This window comes from Canis aureus, chromosome X, assembly GCF_053574225.1.
Source record: "Canis aureus isolate CA01 chromosome X, VMU_Caureus_v.1.0, whole genome shotgun sequence".
Classification (NCBI taxonomy): Eukaryota; Metazoa; Chordata; class Mammalia; order Carnivora; family Canidae; genus Canis; species Canis aureus.
In genome coordinates, this window is record NC_135649.1 from 35,439,466 (window position 1) to 35,454,528 (window position 15,063).

Consider the following 15,063-nt stretch of genomic DNA (forward strand, 5'->3'; position numbering starts at 1 on the left):
CAGAAGAACCTCTGGGGTAGCTCATGCTCTTTGCCTAGCTTTTACCTGCTTCTGGGAGCAAGTTTCCATGTTCAACTCTTCCCTCCACACACGCTCCTTGATTTCACCCCTCCTGGAAGAGTGTGGAAACCCACTCCCTGCCCCTTCATTTTATACTTCTGGCCTAATGTAAGCATAGCCTATTGGGGTTGAACAGTCTTTTGCTGAGTTCCCAGGGCTGGGTTCTGACTGACATGGTTTGACTGGTTCCTAGACCAGGATGGTCTCAGTGCACCCCTCTGGCCATGTATAGAACATGGACCCTTACAAGAAATCCCAGGAGAGTCCCCAAACAAGAGGACCCAGGTCACATGCCCATACACTAAAAGGGAGGTTGAGGAATAGGTTGCATTTGAGCTGTGACGTTTCCAACAAGTAGTGCAAAAAACAGACCTGGATCCCTTCATTCTGTAGGATGATGTTCCTTTCAGTACACTGATCCTGTTCTGTTTCATCCCATACCTACAACCTTTCTCATATGGGACAAGGAGGGCTTTCTGGGATACTTTGGGGCCTAAGACCCAGATTCTCTTTGTAGAGGGAGCCAAAGTAATCAAAACACAGCTCTAACTCAAACCTGCAGTGTACCTGCCTTACTCTTCCTTGTCTGGGTCTAGTACCAAATAATCAGGAAATTTTCCATCCTGTCTGCAAGATGCTACCCCCATTGAGGGATGGCAGTTGAGCCTGGAGCCTCTGGTCCTGGGTTCCCAGGGCCCTGAAACCCTAGGGGCCTCACTGGCTGAGCTTGTTATTGCACCAAGGGTAAGGATCCACAGGCCAGATTCCCTGGAATTGGAACTTCAGCTCTTTGTTTCTTAACAAGGCAGCACGCCCCTACTGCCTGGGGAGGCCCTGCATCCCCTACTTGATGGTTGAGTCTGTCTCTATCCACCCTGTGTCATTTTGCCACTGATCCTGGGAGTGTTTTGGGTCTGGCCCAGAGAATATTGTGGGTGCCCCACTCCCACCCTTCATCCCCTTACAAACCTTCCTCAGAAGACCCTAAGGTGCTGCAGGCTTTGCTTAAAAAGTATCTGCTTGATGGCACTGTTGCTCCAGAAATGCCATCCATGCTTGCTTGTGAGGTTTCTGCCTCTGCCCTTTAAGGATCAAAAAAGGTGCCTGAGGACACTGAAGCCCCTAAATGGGGTTGACTGTCCTGTGGTGTTGTGGGAAGTGGTATCTCATATATTTGGACTTCTTGATAGCAATGAGAATATACCTATAGTAACATCTGAAGGAATACATACATCTGTGGATTCATCCCACATCTCTCTTAAGAGTTTTAAATGTGGATATCCTGGCAACTGGGACCCTCTTTTCTTGGCACACTTTTGTATGGATACCCATATGGTTCTAGGGCAGAATCCTTGCTTTCTGAGGACATTGATTCCATAACAATAGCTGACACCAGGACCTGGATTTCACGTCTTCTCCTTGAGTTATTGGCTCTTTTTTGCATTCACCCAGCTACTTCATCCAGCTTAAGGGCTCAGGAGTAGGCCATTGTGGAGGAAGTGACAGGAGCCCTGTTATGTAAGAAGACAGGGAGGTAGATTGCCCATGCTCACCTCCGGGAGCCTCAGTCACTCTACCACAGAGTGCCCCAGGTGAGTTGTGGGAATTGGGGGTAAGAGGGGTGGAGTCCATAGGACAGACGGAGTGCCCAGTGGCTTCATCCACACAGTCAGATGACCTGAGTGAGGGCCATTGTACATCAGCCCCTCCTGGGAAGTTGTCTTTGAGAGTGTCTTTATAGTCTATCCTTAAAACACCCACTCAATCATTCAGCATTCATTTTTTCATTAATAATAGACACACAGATATGTTTATGTGTCACATATGTGTGTGTGTATATATATATATATACACATTTCCCCTCTTTTTTCCCCCATAACTGCTTTGGAGATGCCACATTGGATAGAAATTTTGCCCAATCAGAGAAAAGCCCTTAGCATTGCATGGTGACGGCTCCCAAGGGGTGTCTCTGCCTTTGAACTCCCTACCTGCGGTGGCAACCACATGAAATTTTTCCTCATGTATGCTGCAGGGATTGCATGCAAATGAAAACTAACAGACACAGAGGGCATGCTACATTCTGTTCTCTGACCCCATACATCCTGCATAGTACTCTATACACTCTTTCACATTTGGCTGCTCCCAGCATATATAAGTATCCTGGTCTTGGCACATCTGTGTAGAGTAAATGTCCTGACCTACTTGATCCTCTCCATTTCTTTTCTCATAGCTACCCAGTGTAGGGTACCTCCATCTCTGCCAAGGGGCTTAGAACATAGGTCATTTTACTTGTCCCTTCTCTTTAGACAGTGGGTTTCTCTTTTCTTCCTCTCTCCTTCCATCTTCAACCAGCATACTGAGTCATGGTTACTGAAGTATGGGTGTGTGTGACCAGGATACATACTTTTGTGTCCGTATCCATGCAGAGGAAAGAGGCTGGTAAATCATAACTTGCCACATCTTTAAAAGAAAATGTCCACATCCCAGGAAAGTTAATGTGGTGAATATCTCAGTGCAGCCAGGGAGGAGATACCTGGTACCTCTGAGTCAGATGAGCTGCTTCTCAGTAGAGGGTCTGTCGCTCAATTCCAGAGAAGGTTGCAGGCCTGACAAGATACCTATTGATATACTTCCATGGTCATTCAAGGCCAGAACTGAGGGGGAAAGCTATAAGTATAAATGCCAAGGTGATGGCTGTGGCTCAGAAAAGAGATCATGGGAGATATCTTCAGGTTTCACCTGGTACATGCTACATGAGCTGCTTTCTGAAACCCCTGAATGAAAATCCTTGGAATTTTTGAAGTATGAGTGAAGTTGATGTGCACATCATGCTGTATTTAGAAGTTTTGGTTGACCCCAGAGGTGTTAGGAATACTGACCTAAAACACTCAAGGTGGCCTAAGTGGGAAGCATACAAAACCCTGTTACGCAGCACTATGGTGGTCCCATACCAAGCTCTCTCTCTCTCACTGCAGGAGAGACAGAATGAAAGGAAAGGAAGCAGTGAAAATGAAGAGGCCAGTGCTGATGTTCTGGGTGAGTGAGTGATCTTTATTTTCTTCTTTTTCCTTTAACAAGAGAGTTTATTTTACTATACGAAGAACACAGATTGTGGTATTATTTCAGAAAAGTTCAAGAAGGAAAGAATCCCTAGGCAGATCCGTAACACCAGGACTCTTGTGTACTGTACCAGAATTTCAGCTGTGGTAGAAAAGGCTCTCAAGGCAGTTCATGATTGTGGAACAGGAAAAAGGAGATGCTTGCATGCGAATCTAGAGACAATCAAAGATTAAACTAAGCCAAGGATAAGGTGGAATGCCATCTCACAAGCAGCATACAGAGCGATCCATGCTAAAATATATGTGCCACCATTGACTCCTGAATCCTAGAGAAACACCTGGGACACAGACACATACACTTTGAAACCTTCCATCCGCTGGTAACATAAGTGCAACTTATGATTGACAACATAAACACGGCCCATGGATTTGCAGAAAGCAATCACTTTTCCACAAGTCACCATGTAACCACCCTGGTCACAGGGACCTGAATGAGGGAGCCCTAGTGGAATGTGCCAGGAAGGGAAATATTCAGCTTCGGGTAACTGTGGGTAAAACCTCAAGATCAAACAAGTATATTGCCTGATTTGTCCTATACCATCGGGCAGTATTAACCAAAGAGAGGAGGTTAATGAGCCTCCATTTTACTCCCCACCATGCAATACATTCCAATCAAAAAGCAGACTCAACGTTACTAGAGGAAAGGAGGCTGAAAGTTACCACAGGGAAGGAAGAATGGCTCAACTCAGCTAATAGTAACCAAGCGCGACCCGAAAGCGAAGGCGGCCCAGGCACGGGAGCCGCCATGTTGGAGCCCCGGCGGCCAGCGCTTGGCCTTTTTTCTTCGGCAAAGGGCGGAGGGAGAGGCCCTGGGGGAAGGGCCGGTGGGCATTGCCGGTGCAACACTGCCATCAAGCGGAACGCGTTGGCGATCCCCGGAGCCGCCGCCCGCTGGCTTCCAGGGCAGGACGGGCCCGGGGGTGAAGTCCCAGCGTCCCGGCGGGACCGGGACCGAAGGGGCCGTTGGCAGTCCCATCCCGAGGCGCCTGGCGCTTCTGGCACGCGCTCCACGCTGGTCCGTTGATGACCAGCTCGGGAGCAGGCGTTGGCTTTGGGATGCAGGGGCGGGAGTCACCCAGCCGTTCCTCGACTGTGCTTGCCCTGAGGGCTGTGGTGGGACGTTGGAGAAGGTGGCCCAGAAAGGGGAACGGGGCGAGCTGAGAGGCCTGGCTGGCCCGGGGCCCGGGGCCCGGGGCCCGGGGCGCGGGGCGGAGGGGGAGTGATGGCGGCGGCTTGGCCTCGACTTGGCTGAGGGAAGAGGGAAATCGGGGCACTGGGACCAGGCCTCCGCCAGAGAGGGGAAAGCCGCGGGACGTGGCAGTGCCGCTGCCCGGTGTCCCCGTCCCCCACCCCCACCCCACCCCCGTGTCAGGCAACAGCCTCTTGGTGGGCACGGGCCGGGTTTTGGGCGGGGGGCGCGGGGCGCGGGGCCCGGTTGAGGAGAAGGAGGAGGAGGAGGAGGAGGAGGAGGAGGAGGAGGAGGAGGAGGAGGAGGCGGCGGCGGCTGGCTGGTGCTGCTGCTGCTCCCACCGGGGGCCTGTCCGACCCGGACTCTCTGCTCCTCCTGGTGAGCTCCGCCACCGCCTCCTCCCCAGCCCCTACCCCTCCGCCTCCCAAGACCCCCTCACGCTCAAGGCCCCCCCTTTGACACCGGGTGGCCCGGCTCCACACCCGTTCCCCTTCCCGGGATCCGGGATCCGGACACGGGCACAGCAGGGTCCCCGCCCCCGTCCGCACCAGCAGTGGCGGCAGCCCTCCAGGTTCCCGTGCGGGTCGTTGGCGGGGCTGCAGGGGGCACGCGGCCAAAGGGCCAAAGGCCGCACGGATCCTGCTCTAGCTCCCGGGGGAAGGGGCACGCGGCCAAAGGCCCGGCGCCTCCTGGCCCGGCCCGCGTGGCTGTGTCACCCCGCTCCAGTCCCGCCCAGACGTGGCGGCCACCAGGGAGGGGCCCGAGCCGAGCCGTGGCTTGGGGCTTCCCGGGCCCGACCGGCCAGGCCCCCAGGCTCCCGGACCCCGGACCCCGGACCTCCGTGGCGCTCCATCCCGTCCGTCCCCGTCCGTCTCCCCCCGCACTCCCACGTCACCCCCGGGGCCCCTCCACGCGGGAGAGAGAGCACGGCGCTGGGCTCCCGGATCCGCCGAGGACTTTCCGCTTGATGGCAGTATTGCACCGCGAATGCCAGCCGGCCCTTCCCCCAGGGCCTCAGCCTCCGCCCTCTGCCAGAGGAAAAAAAGGCCAGGCCAGAAAACTCGGAAGCCCAGCCGGTGTCCGCCGTCCCTCGCCCCAACATGGCGGCTCTCATGTCAAGGGCCCGGCCACTGGGCCACTGGGGGCGAGGGTGGAGGGGTGGCGGGGGGCGAGCGAGCAAGCAAGCACGCACCCCTCGCTTCTGAGGCGAGGCTCCCGGGAGCGGAGCCCCGTCCCCTGGGCTGGGGGGCCCAGCTCCGTCTGCCCCCGTGGACCAATAGTCAGGCACGCGTCTGCCGGTCCAGTGCCCCGGAGGAGGCTCCCGCTCTGGATCACGCGGACCGACCTCCGTGGAGGCCCCGGCTGTCCCGGTAGCCCACACACACGGGTGGAAGAAGGTCCGGGATGGGTCGTGCCTTCCCGTCCGCACGCGTCCACGAGCAGTCCCCGAGCGTCCTCGGGTGTCGCCCCACCACCAGCACCCCCGCCCCGGCGCCGTCGCCCCTTCTCCTCACACACGTCAGGTTCCCGGAAGGCCCCTTAGTTGGGGGGGGGGGGGCGCGGGGGGGGGCACAAGGGCTGTGCACGCTGTCCCCTTCCTTGGTCAAACCTGGCCCCGGGGCACCGAGGAGGCGGCCTGCATCTCCTGTCCCCGGTCTCCCTCCGACCCCCCACCCCCCCCCACCTGAGATCCAGGCGGTGTCCACGCGTCCTTTGGGTCCCGGCACCCGCGGAGCTCGGGCACCTGCCCAGGGGCGAGGAACCGGGTCTCCCTGGCCCCGAGACCGAGACCGAGACCGAGGAGCAGGGAGGACTTGGCTCACTGGCCTGCTCTTGCTTGACAAGCCGGGTGGGCAAGGTGGGCGGAGACGCGCTGACTCTGCGGGATGAGAGGTCCCGCAGGGCTGAGCGGTCCCCCGGGCAGGGTACCCCCGCAGCAGCCTCTGTCACCGGTCCCGCCCTGGGGTGCCGTGGGGCCCGTGCCCGGACTCTGATGGGCGAGCCGGGCGCGAAGCCCGGCCCCGCGCCCGCCGCCGAGCTAGGGGACGCCCGCGTGGCCCTCCCTTGGCGCGGCCCCGTGCCCCGCCATCGACCGCCAGGGCGGTCGACTTGTGTGGGAGCCGGACCCTTCCTTGCCCGGGCGGCGCGTGGCCCCTTGGTGGTCCTGGGTGGCTCCCGCCTGCTGGTGGAGGGCGTTCGGACCTGGGCTTCATGGTCAGAAGGGAAGCCCCGGGGAGGCCGGTAGGCCTCGTGGAGCGGACACTCGGTGGGGGTGGGGGTGGGGGGTGGGGGGTGGCGTGCGGACTGGCAGCCGGCTCGGAGGCCCCGGGCAGTCGAGGGCGTCCGCGATGGCCCTTTGGAGCTGAGGCCGGCCGGGGCCTTCCTTGCAGGGGTCAGGAGAGGCTAGCGGCCGGCGGCGGGCGGGGGGGGGGGGGCGAAGGCGACCCGAGACGGGCGGTGGAGGCTCGTCACCGTCACCCTCAGGCCGACCGCCCGCCGCTTCTGGCTCCCTTCCCGTGGGCCCGGGAGGCGGGCGGGCCTTCGAGAGTCGCTTGGACCCGTGCTTCGGCCTTGAGTGGGATTTGTGTCCAACAGGGTGTCCGTCGTTCAGCCAGGCTTCCTAGAACTGAAACGGGGGAAGCCCGACCAGGAGGACCCTCTGGAGGTGTTGGGGGGTGGGGGTGGGGGTGGGGGTGGGGGTGGGAGGGGCGTTGTATGCCACAGATGGGACCGGGGCATCCCTCCCTGCCCTAGGAAGCAGGAGGTCCTGGGCCTCTCCCGTTTGCCAAAGGGCAGAAAGCAAAACTGTTCCCCGAGGGTTGTTGACGTTGGAGGAGCCTCGAGCCGTTCGGGAGCGTGGAGAGGGTTCAGAGTGCATGACGGGAGCACCGTTACACCCTTGGGCACGGGAATCGGGGTCGAAACGGACCCCCGTCACCCACGCATACGGGTGCTTGCTGTGGGGTGTGTGGGCCACCTCCTGAGGTTTTGAGAAGGGTGACGTCCAAGTGTGGTCTCCCAGTGTTTCGGTTTTGGCGGGGGGTGCGGGGAGAGGGAGTGTATCTGCCTGGAATATGTGTGTTCGCGTGAATGAGCGTGAGCGTGAGTGAGTGAGAGACCCTGTGACCGGCGCGGGGGGGGGGGGGGGTGGTGGTGGTGGTGGTGGTGGTGGTGGTGGTGGTGGTGGCGGCGGCGCGGGCGGCGGGGACAGGGCGTATGTGGTTCTTCTGGCTTCTACTGGGGCCCCGGCACAAGAGGCGGGTTGTCAGGGTGCACCTGTGATAGGGCCCGAAGGTGTTATTCGTAGGATCTGGGCCCATCGATGGGCAAGAAGGGCCAAGAGCAGCAGCGTCCGGCGTGTGCTGGCCTGAGCCCGCTAGGCCGTGTGGGGCACGGGTCCCCGGGAGCCCGGGCACACGTGGGTGTGTTCCCCCCTCGCCGGGCTTCCTTCCGTCCCTTGGGAGCTGTCCAGAGGGGGCGCCTGCACCGGGGGGCACGGGGCCGCTTTGGCGTCGGTGCCGCGGCTCCGGGCTGCCCTCCACACTGACCCGAGTGGGCCCGGATCCACGCCTTCATTCCCGTGGCGGTTGGGGCCGGGGAGGGGCCGTCACGGGCCAAGGGCCGAGGTCCTCGGGACCCCTCCGGCCCCTGGCCGCGGGACGTGGCCCTCGCTGTTGACCCCACGGCCGGCGCCGACCTTTGCGACCCGCCGCTGGAGGCCTGAGGGGTCAGGCTGGCCTGAGGGGAGTCCTGATCCCGGGATCGGGCGCCCGCTCGCTGGGCCGGGGCCGGGTCCGGGTCCACCACCAGACCGGTGTGTCTCCCGAGGGCTCCCGGCGGCCTGCGGGGGTCCTGAGGGCGCCTGGCGCCTCGCCTCGCAGGGGTCCGTGGCCGCCGCCGAGGGAGGCCCACGGCGGGCCCGGCCGGGCCCCGCCCGACCGTTGTGATCCCCGAAGCCGGCCGAGGGGAGGCCGAGGGCACCGAGGCTCCGCCGGGCTCCGCTCCAGCGGGCCTCAAGATGAAGCCTCCGAAGCCTCCGAAGCCTCCGAAGCCTCCGAAGCCGGAGCGCTCCCCGAAAGCGAAAGCGGCCCAGGCACGGGAGCCGCCATGTTGGAGCCCCGGCGGCCAGCGCTTGGCCTTTTTTCTTCGGCAAAGGGCGGAGGGAGAGGCCCTGGGGGAAGGGCCGGTGGGCATTGCCGGTGCAACACTGCCATCAAGCGGAACGCGTTGGCGATCCCCGGAGCCGCCGCCCGCTGGCTTCCAGGGCAGGACGGGCCCGGGGGTGAAGTCCCAGCGTCCCGGCGGGACCGGGACCGAAGGGGCCGTTGGCAGTCCCATCCCGAGGCGCCTGGCGCTTCTGGCACGCGCTCCACGCTGGTCCGTTGATGACCAGCTCGGGAGCAGGCGTTGGCTTTGGGATGCAGGGGCGGGAGTCACCCAGCCGTTCCTCGACTGTGCTTGCCCTGAGGGCTGTGGTGGGACGTTGGAGAAGGTGGCCCAGAAAGGGGAACGGGGCGAGCTGAGAGGCCTGGCTGGCCCGGGGCCCGGGGCCCGGGGCCCGGGGCGCGGGGCGGAGGGGGAGTGATGGCGGCGGCTTGGCCTCGACTTGGCTGAGGGAAGAGGGAAATGGGGGCACTGGGACCAGGCCTCCGCCAGAGAGGGGAAAGCCGCGGGACGTGGCAGTGCCGCTGCCCGGTGTCCCCGTCCCCCACCCCCACCCCACCCCCGTGTCAGGCAACAGCCTCTTGGTGGGCACGGGCCGGGTTTTGGGCGGGGGGCGCGGGGCGCGGGGCCCGGTTGAGGAGAAGGAGGAGGAGGAGGAGGAGGAGGAGGAGGAGGAGGAGGAGGAGGAGGCGGCGGCGGCTGGCTGGTGCTGCTGCTGCTCCCACCGGGGGCCTGTCCGACCCGGACTCTCTGCTCCTCCTGGTGAGCTCCGCCACCGCCTCCTCCCCAGCCCCTACCCCTCCGCCTCCCAAGACCCCCTCACGCTCAAGGCCCCCCCTTTGACACCGGGTGGCCCGGCTCCACACCCGTTCCCCTTCCCGGGATCCGGGATCCGGACACGGGCACAGCAGGGTCCCCGCCCCCGTCCGCACCAGCAGTGGCGGCAGCCCTCCAGGTTCCCGTGCGGGTCGTTGGCGGGGCTGCAGGGGGCACGCGGCCAAAGGGCCAAAGGCCGCACGGATCCTGCTCTAGCTCCCGGGGGAAGGGGCACGCGGCCAAAGGCCCGGCGCCTCCTGGCCCGGCCCGCGTGGCTGTGTCACCCCGCTCCAGTCCCGCCCAGACGTGGCGGCCACCAGGGAGGGGCCCGAGCCGAGCCGTGGCTTGGGGCTTCCCGGGCCCGACCGGCCAGGCCCCCAGGCTCCCGGACCCCGGACCCCGGACCTCCGTGGCGCTCCATCCCGTCCGTCCCCGTCCGTCTCCCCCCGCACTCCCACGTCACCCCCGGGGCCCCTCCACGCGGGAGAGAGAGCACGGCGCTGGGCTCCCGGATCCGCCGAGGACTTTCCGCTTGATGGCAGTATTGCACCGCGAATGCCAGCCGGCCCTTCCCCCAGGGCCTCAGCCTCCGCCCTCTGCCAGAGGAAAAAAAGGCCAGGCCAGAAAACTCGGAAGCCCAGCCGGTGTCCGCCGTCCCTCGCCCCAACATGGCGGCTCTCATGTCAAGGGCCCGGCCACTGGGCCACTGGGGGCGAGGGTGGAGGGGTGGCGGGGGGCGAGCGAGCAAGCAAGCACGCACCCCTCGCTTCTGAGGCGAGGCTCCCGGGAGCGGAGCCCCGTCCCCTGGGCTGGGGGGCCCAGCTCCGTCTGCCCCCGTGGACCAATAGTCAGGCACGCGTCTGCCGGTCCAGTGCCCCGGAGGAGGCTCCCGCTCTGGATCACGCGGACCGACCTCCGTGGAGGCCCCGGCTGTCCCGGTAGCCCACACACACGGGTGGAAGAAGGTCCGGGATGGGTCGTGCCTTCCCGTCCGCACGCGTCCACGAGCAGTCCCCGAGCGTCCTCGGGTGTCGCCCCACCACCAGCACCCCCGCCCCGGCGCCGTCGCCCCTTCTCCTCACACACGTCAGGTTCCCGGAAGGCCCCTTAGTTGGGGGGGGGGGGGCGCGGGGGGGGGCACAAGGGCTGTGCACGCTGTCCCCTTCCTTGGTCAAACCTGGCCCCGGGGCACCGAGGAGGCGGCCTGCATCTCCTGTCCCCGGTCTCCCTCCGACCCCCCACCCCCCCCCACCTGAGATCCAGGCGGTGTCCACGCGTCCTTTGGGTCCCGGCACCCGCGGAGCTCGGGCACCTGCCCAGGGGCGAGGAACCGGGTCTCCCTGGCCCCGAGACCGAGACCGAGACCGAGGAGCAGGGAGGACTTGGCTCACTGGCCTGCTCTTGCTTGACAAGCCGGGTGGGCAAGGTGGGCGGAGACGCGCTGACTCTGCGGGATGAGAGGTCCCGCAGGGCTGAGCGGTCCCCCGGGCAGGGTACCCCCGCAGCAGCCTCTGTCACCGGTCCCGCCCTGGGGTGCCGTGGGGCCCGTGCCCGGACTCTGATGGGCGAGCCGGGCGCGAAGCCCGGCCCCGCGCCCGCCGCCGAGCTAGGGGACGCCCGCGTGGCCCTCCCTTGGCGCGGCCCCGTGCCCCGCCATCGACCGCCAGGGCGGTCGACTTGTGTGGGAGCCGGACCCTTCCTTGCCCGGGCGGCGCGTGGCCCCTTGGTGGTCCTGGGTGGCTCCCGCCTGCTGGTGGAGGGCGTTCGGACCTGGGCTTCATGGTCAGAAGGGAAGCCCCGGGGAGGCCGGTAGGCCTCGTGGAGCGGACACTCGGTGGGGGTGGGGGTGGGGGGTGGGGGGTGGCGTGCGGACTGGCAGCCGGCTCGGAGGCCCCGGGCAGTCGAGGGCGTCCGCGATGGCCCTTTGGAGCTGAGGCCGGCCGGGGCCTTCCTTGCAGGGGTCAGGAGAGGCTAGCGGCCGGCGGCGGGCGGGGGGGGGGGGGCGAAGGCGACCCGAGACGGGCGGTGGAGGCTCGTCACCGTCACCCTCAGGCCGACCGCCCGCCGCTTCTGGCTCCCTTCCCGTGGGCCCGGGAGGCGGGCGGGCCTTCGAGAGTCGCTTGGACCCGTGCTTCGGCCTTGAGTGGGATTTGTGTCCAACAGGGTGTCCGTCGTTCAGCCAGGCTTCCTAGAACTGAAACGGGGGAAGCCCGACCAGGAGGACCCTCTGGAGGTGTTGGGGGGTGGGGGTGGGGGTGGGGGTGGGGGTGGGAGGGGCGTTGTATGCCACAGATGGGACCGGGGCATCCCTCCCTGCCCTAGGAAGCAGGAGGTCCTGGGCCTCTCCCGTTTGCCAAAGGGCAGAAAGCAAAACTGTTCCCCGAGGGTTGTTGACGTTGGAGGAGCCTCGAGCCGTTCGGGAGCGTGGAGAGGGTTCAGAGTGCATGACGGGAGCACCGTTACACCCTTGGGCACGGGAATCGGGGTCGAAACGGACCCCCGTCACCCACGCATACGGGTGCTTGCTGTGGGGTGTGTGGGCCACCTCCTGAGGTTTTGAGAAGGGTGACGTCCAAGTGTGGTCTCCCAGTGTTTCGGTTTTGGCGGGGGGTGCGGGGAGAGGGAGTGTATCTGCCTGGAATATGTGTGTTCGCGTGAATGAGCGTGAGCGTGAGTGAGTGAGAGACCCTGTGACCGGCGCGGGGGGGGGGGGGGGGTGGTGGTGGTGGTGGTGGTGGTGGTGGTGGTGGTGGCGGCGGCGCGGGCGGCGGGGACAGGGCGTATGTGGTTCTTCTGGCTTCTACTGGGGCCCCGGCACAAGAGGCGGGTTGTCAGGGTGCACCTGTGATAGGGCCCGAAGGTGTTATTCGTAGGATCTGGGCCCATCGATGGGCAAGAAGGGCCAAGAGCAGCAGCGTCCGGCGTGTGCTGGCCTGAGCCCGCTAGGCCGTGTGGGGCACGGGTCCCCGGGAGCCCGGGCACACGTGGGTGTGTTCCCCCCTCGCCGGGCTTCCTTCCGTCCCTTGGGAGCTGTCCAGAGGGGGCGCCTGCACCGGGGGGCACGGGGCCGCTTTGGCGTCGGTGCCGCGGCTCCGGGCTGCCCTCCACACTGACCCGAGTGGGCCCGGATCCACGCCTTCATTCCCGTGGCGGTTGGGGCCGGGGAGGGGCCGTCACGGGCCAAGGGCCGAGGTCCTCGGGACCCCTCCGGCCCCTGGCCGCGGGACGTGGCCCTCGCTGTTGACCCCACGGCCGGCGCCGACCTTTGCGACCCGCCGCTGGAGGCCTGAGGGGTCAGGCTGGCCTGAGGGGAGTCCTGATCCCGGGATCGGGCGCCCGCTCGCTGGGCCGGGGCCGGGTCCGGGTCCACCACCAGACCGGTGTGTCTCCCGAGGGCTCCCGGCGGCCTGCGGGGGTCCTGAGGGCGCCTGGCGCCTCGCCTCGCAGGGGTCCGTGGCCGCCGCCGAGGGAGGCCCACGGCGGGCCCGGCCGGGCCCCGCCCGACCGTTGTGATCCCCGAAGCCGGCCGAGGGGAGGCCGAGGGCACCGAGGCTCCGCCGGGCTCCGCTCCAGCGGGCCTCAAGATGAAGCCTCCGAAGCCTCCGAAGCCTCCGAAGCCTCCGAAGCCGGAGCGCTCCCCGAAAGCGAAAGCGGCCCAGGCACGGGAGCCGCCATGTTGGAGCCCCGGCGGCCAGCGCTTGGCCTTTTTTCTTCGGCAAAGGGCGGAGGGAGAGGCCCTGGGGGAAGGGCCGGTGGGCATTGCCGGTGCAACACTGCCATCAAGCGGAACGCGTTGGCGATCCCCGGAGCCGCCGCCCGCTGGCTTCCAGGGCAGGACGGGCCCGGGGGTGAAGTCCCAGCGTCCCGGCGGGACCGGGACCGAAGGGGCCGTTGGCAGTCCCATCCCGAGGCGCCTGGCGCTTCTGGCACGCGCTCCACGCTGGTCCGTTGATGACCAGCTCGGGAGCAGGCGTTGGCTTTGGGATGCAGGGGCGGGAGTCACCCAGCCGTTCCTCGACTGTGCTTGCCCTGAGGGCTGTGGTGGGACGTTGGAGAAGGTGGCCCAGAAAGGGGAACGGGGCGAGCTGAGAGGCCTGGCTGGCCCGGGGCCCGGGGCCCGGGGCCCGGGGCGCGGGGCGGAGGGGGAGTGATGGCGGCGGCTTGGCCTCGACTTGGCTGAGGGAAGAGGGAAATGGGGGCACTGGGACCAGGCCTCCGCCAGAGAGGGGAAAGCCGCGGGACGTGGCAGTGCCGCTGCCCGGTGTCCCCGTCCCCCACCCCCACCCCACCCCCGTGTCAGGCAACAGCCTCTTGGTGGGCACGGGCCGGGTTTTGGGCGGGGGGCGCGGGGCGCGGGGCCCGGTTGAGGAGAAGGAGGAGGAGGAGGAGGAGGAGGAGGAGGAGGAGGCGGCGGCGGCTGGCTGGTGCTGCTGCTGCTCCCACCGGGGGCCTGTCCGACCCGGACTCTCTGCTCCTCCTGGTGAGCTCCGCCACCGCCTCCTCCCCAGCCCCTACCCCTCCGCCTCCCAAGACCCCCTCACGCTCAAGGCCCCCCCTTTGACACCGGGTGGCCCGGCTCCACACCCGTTCCCCTTCCCGGGATCCGGGATCCGGACACGGGCACAGCAGGGTCCCCGCCCCCGTCCGCACCAGCAGTGGCGGCAGCCCTCCAGGTTCCCGTGCGGGTCGTTGGCGGGGCTGCAGGGGGCACGCGGCCAAAGGGCCAAAGGCCGCACGGATCCTGCTCTAGCTCCCGGGGGAAGGGGCACGCGGCCAAAGGCCCGGCGCCTCCTGGCCCGGCCCGCGTGGCTGTGTCACCCCGCTCCAGTCCCGCCCAGACGTGGCGGCCACCAGGGAGGGGCCCGAGCCGAGCCGTGGCTTGGGGCTTCCCGGGCCCGACCGGCCAGGCCCCCAGGCTCCCGGACCCCGGACCCCGGACCTCCGTGGCGCTCCATCCCGTCCGTCCCCGTCCGTCTCCCCCCGCACTCCCACGTCACCCCCGGGGCCCCTCCACGCGGGAGAGAGAGCACGGCGCTGGGCTCCCGGATCCGCCGAGGACTTTCCGCTTGATGGCAGTATTGCACCGCGAATGCCAGCCGGCCCTTCCCCCAGGGCCTCAGCCTCCGCCCTCTGCCAGAGGAAAAAATGCCAGAGGAAAAAAAGGCCAGGCCAGAAAACTCGGAAGCCCAGCCGGTGTCCGCCGTCCCTCGCCCCAACATGGCGGCTCTCATGTCAAGGGCCCGGCCACTGGGCCACTGGGGGCGAGGGTGGAGGGGTGGCGGGGGGCGAGCGAGCAAGCAAGCACGCACCCCTCGCTTCTGAGGCGAGGCTCCCGGGAGCGGAGCCCCGTCCCCTGGGCTGGGGGGCCCAGCTCCGTCTGCCCCCGTGGACCAATAGTCAGGCACGCGTCTGCCGGTCCAGTGCCCCGGAGGAGGCTCCCGCTCTGGATCACGCGGACCGACCTCCGTGGAGGCCCCGGCTGTCCCGGTAGCCCACACACACGGGTGGAAGAAGGTCCGGGATGGGTCGTGCCTTCCCGTCCGCACGCGTCCTCGGGTGTTGCCCCCCGCCCCGGCGCCGTCGCCATTGCCCCTTCTCCTCACCAGTCAGCTCCTTGTATCTCTGAGTCTACTGTCCCTGGCTTTCTTTCTCATTATCTGGCTTTTTTTTTTTTTTCCTTTTAATTAATGCATGATTTTTGTGTTTTTTGTTTTT

The 15,063-nt window shown here is 65.5% G+C and overlaps 1 long non-coding RNA gene across 3 annotated transcripts in view; it reads left to right on the top strand.

The window, feature by feature from the left end:
• The window catches only part of LOC144308705 (uncharacterized), an 89,936-nt gene that overhangs the window by 11,297 nt on the left and 63,576 nt on the right, over positions 1-15,063 (top strand). For 2 of the 3 annotated variants that reach the window (XR_013375058.1, XR_013375059.1), the window contains 2 exons: positions 1,513-1,652; positions 3,036-3,096. This is a non-coding gene — a long non-coding RNA (uncharacterized LOC144308705). The remainder of the gene's footprint in view (positions 1-1,512; positions 1,653-3,035; positions 3,097-15,063) is intronic. The other variant, XR_013375061.1, reaches the window with a different exon arrangement.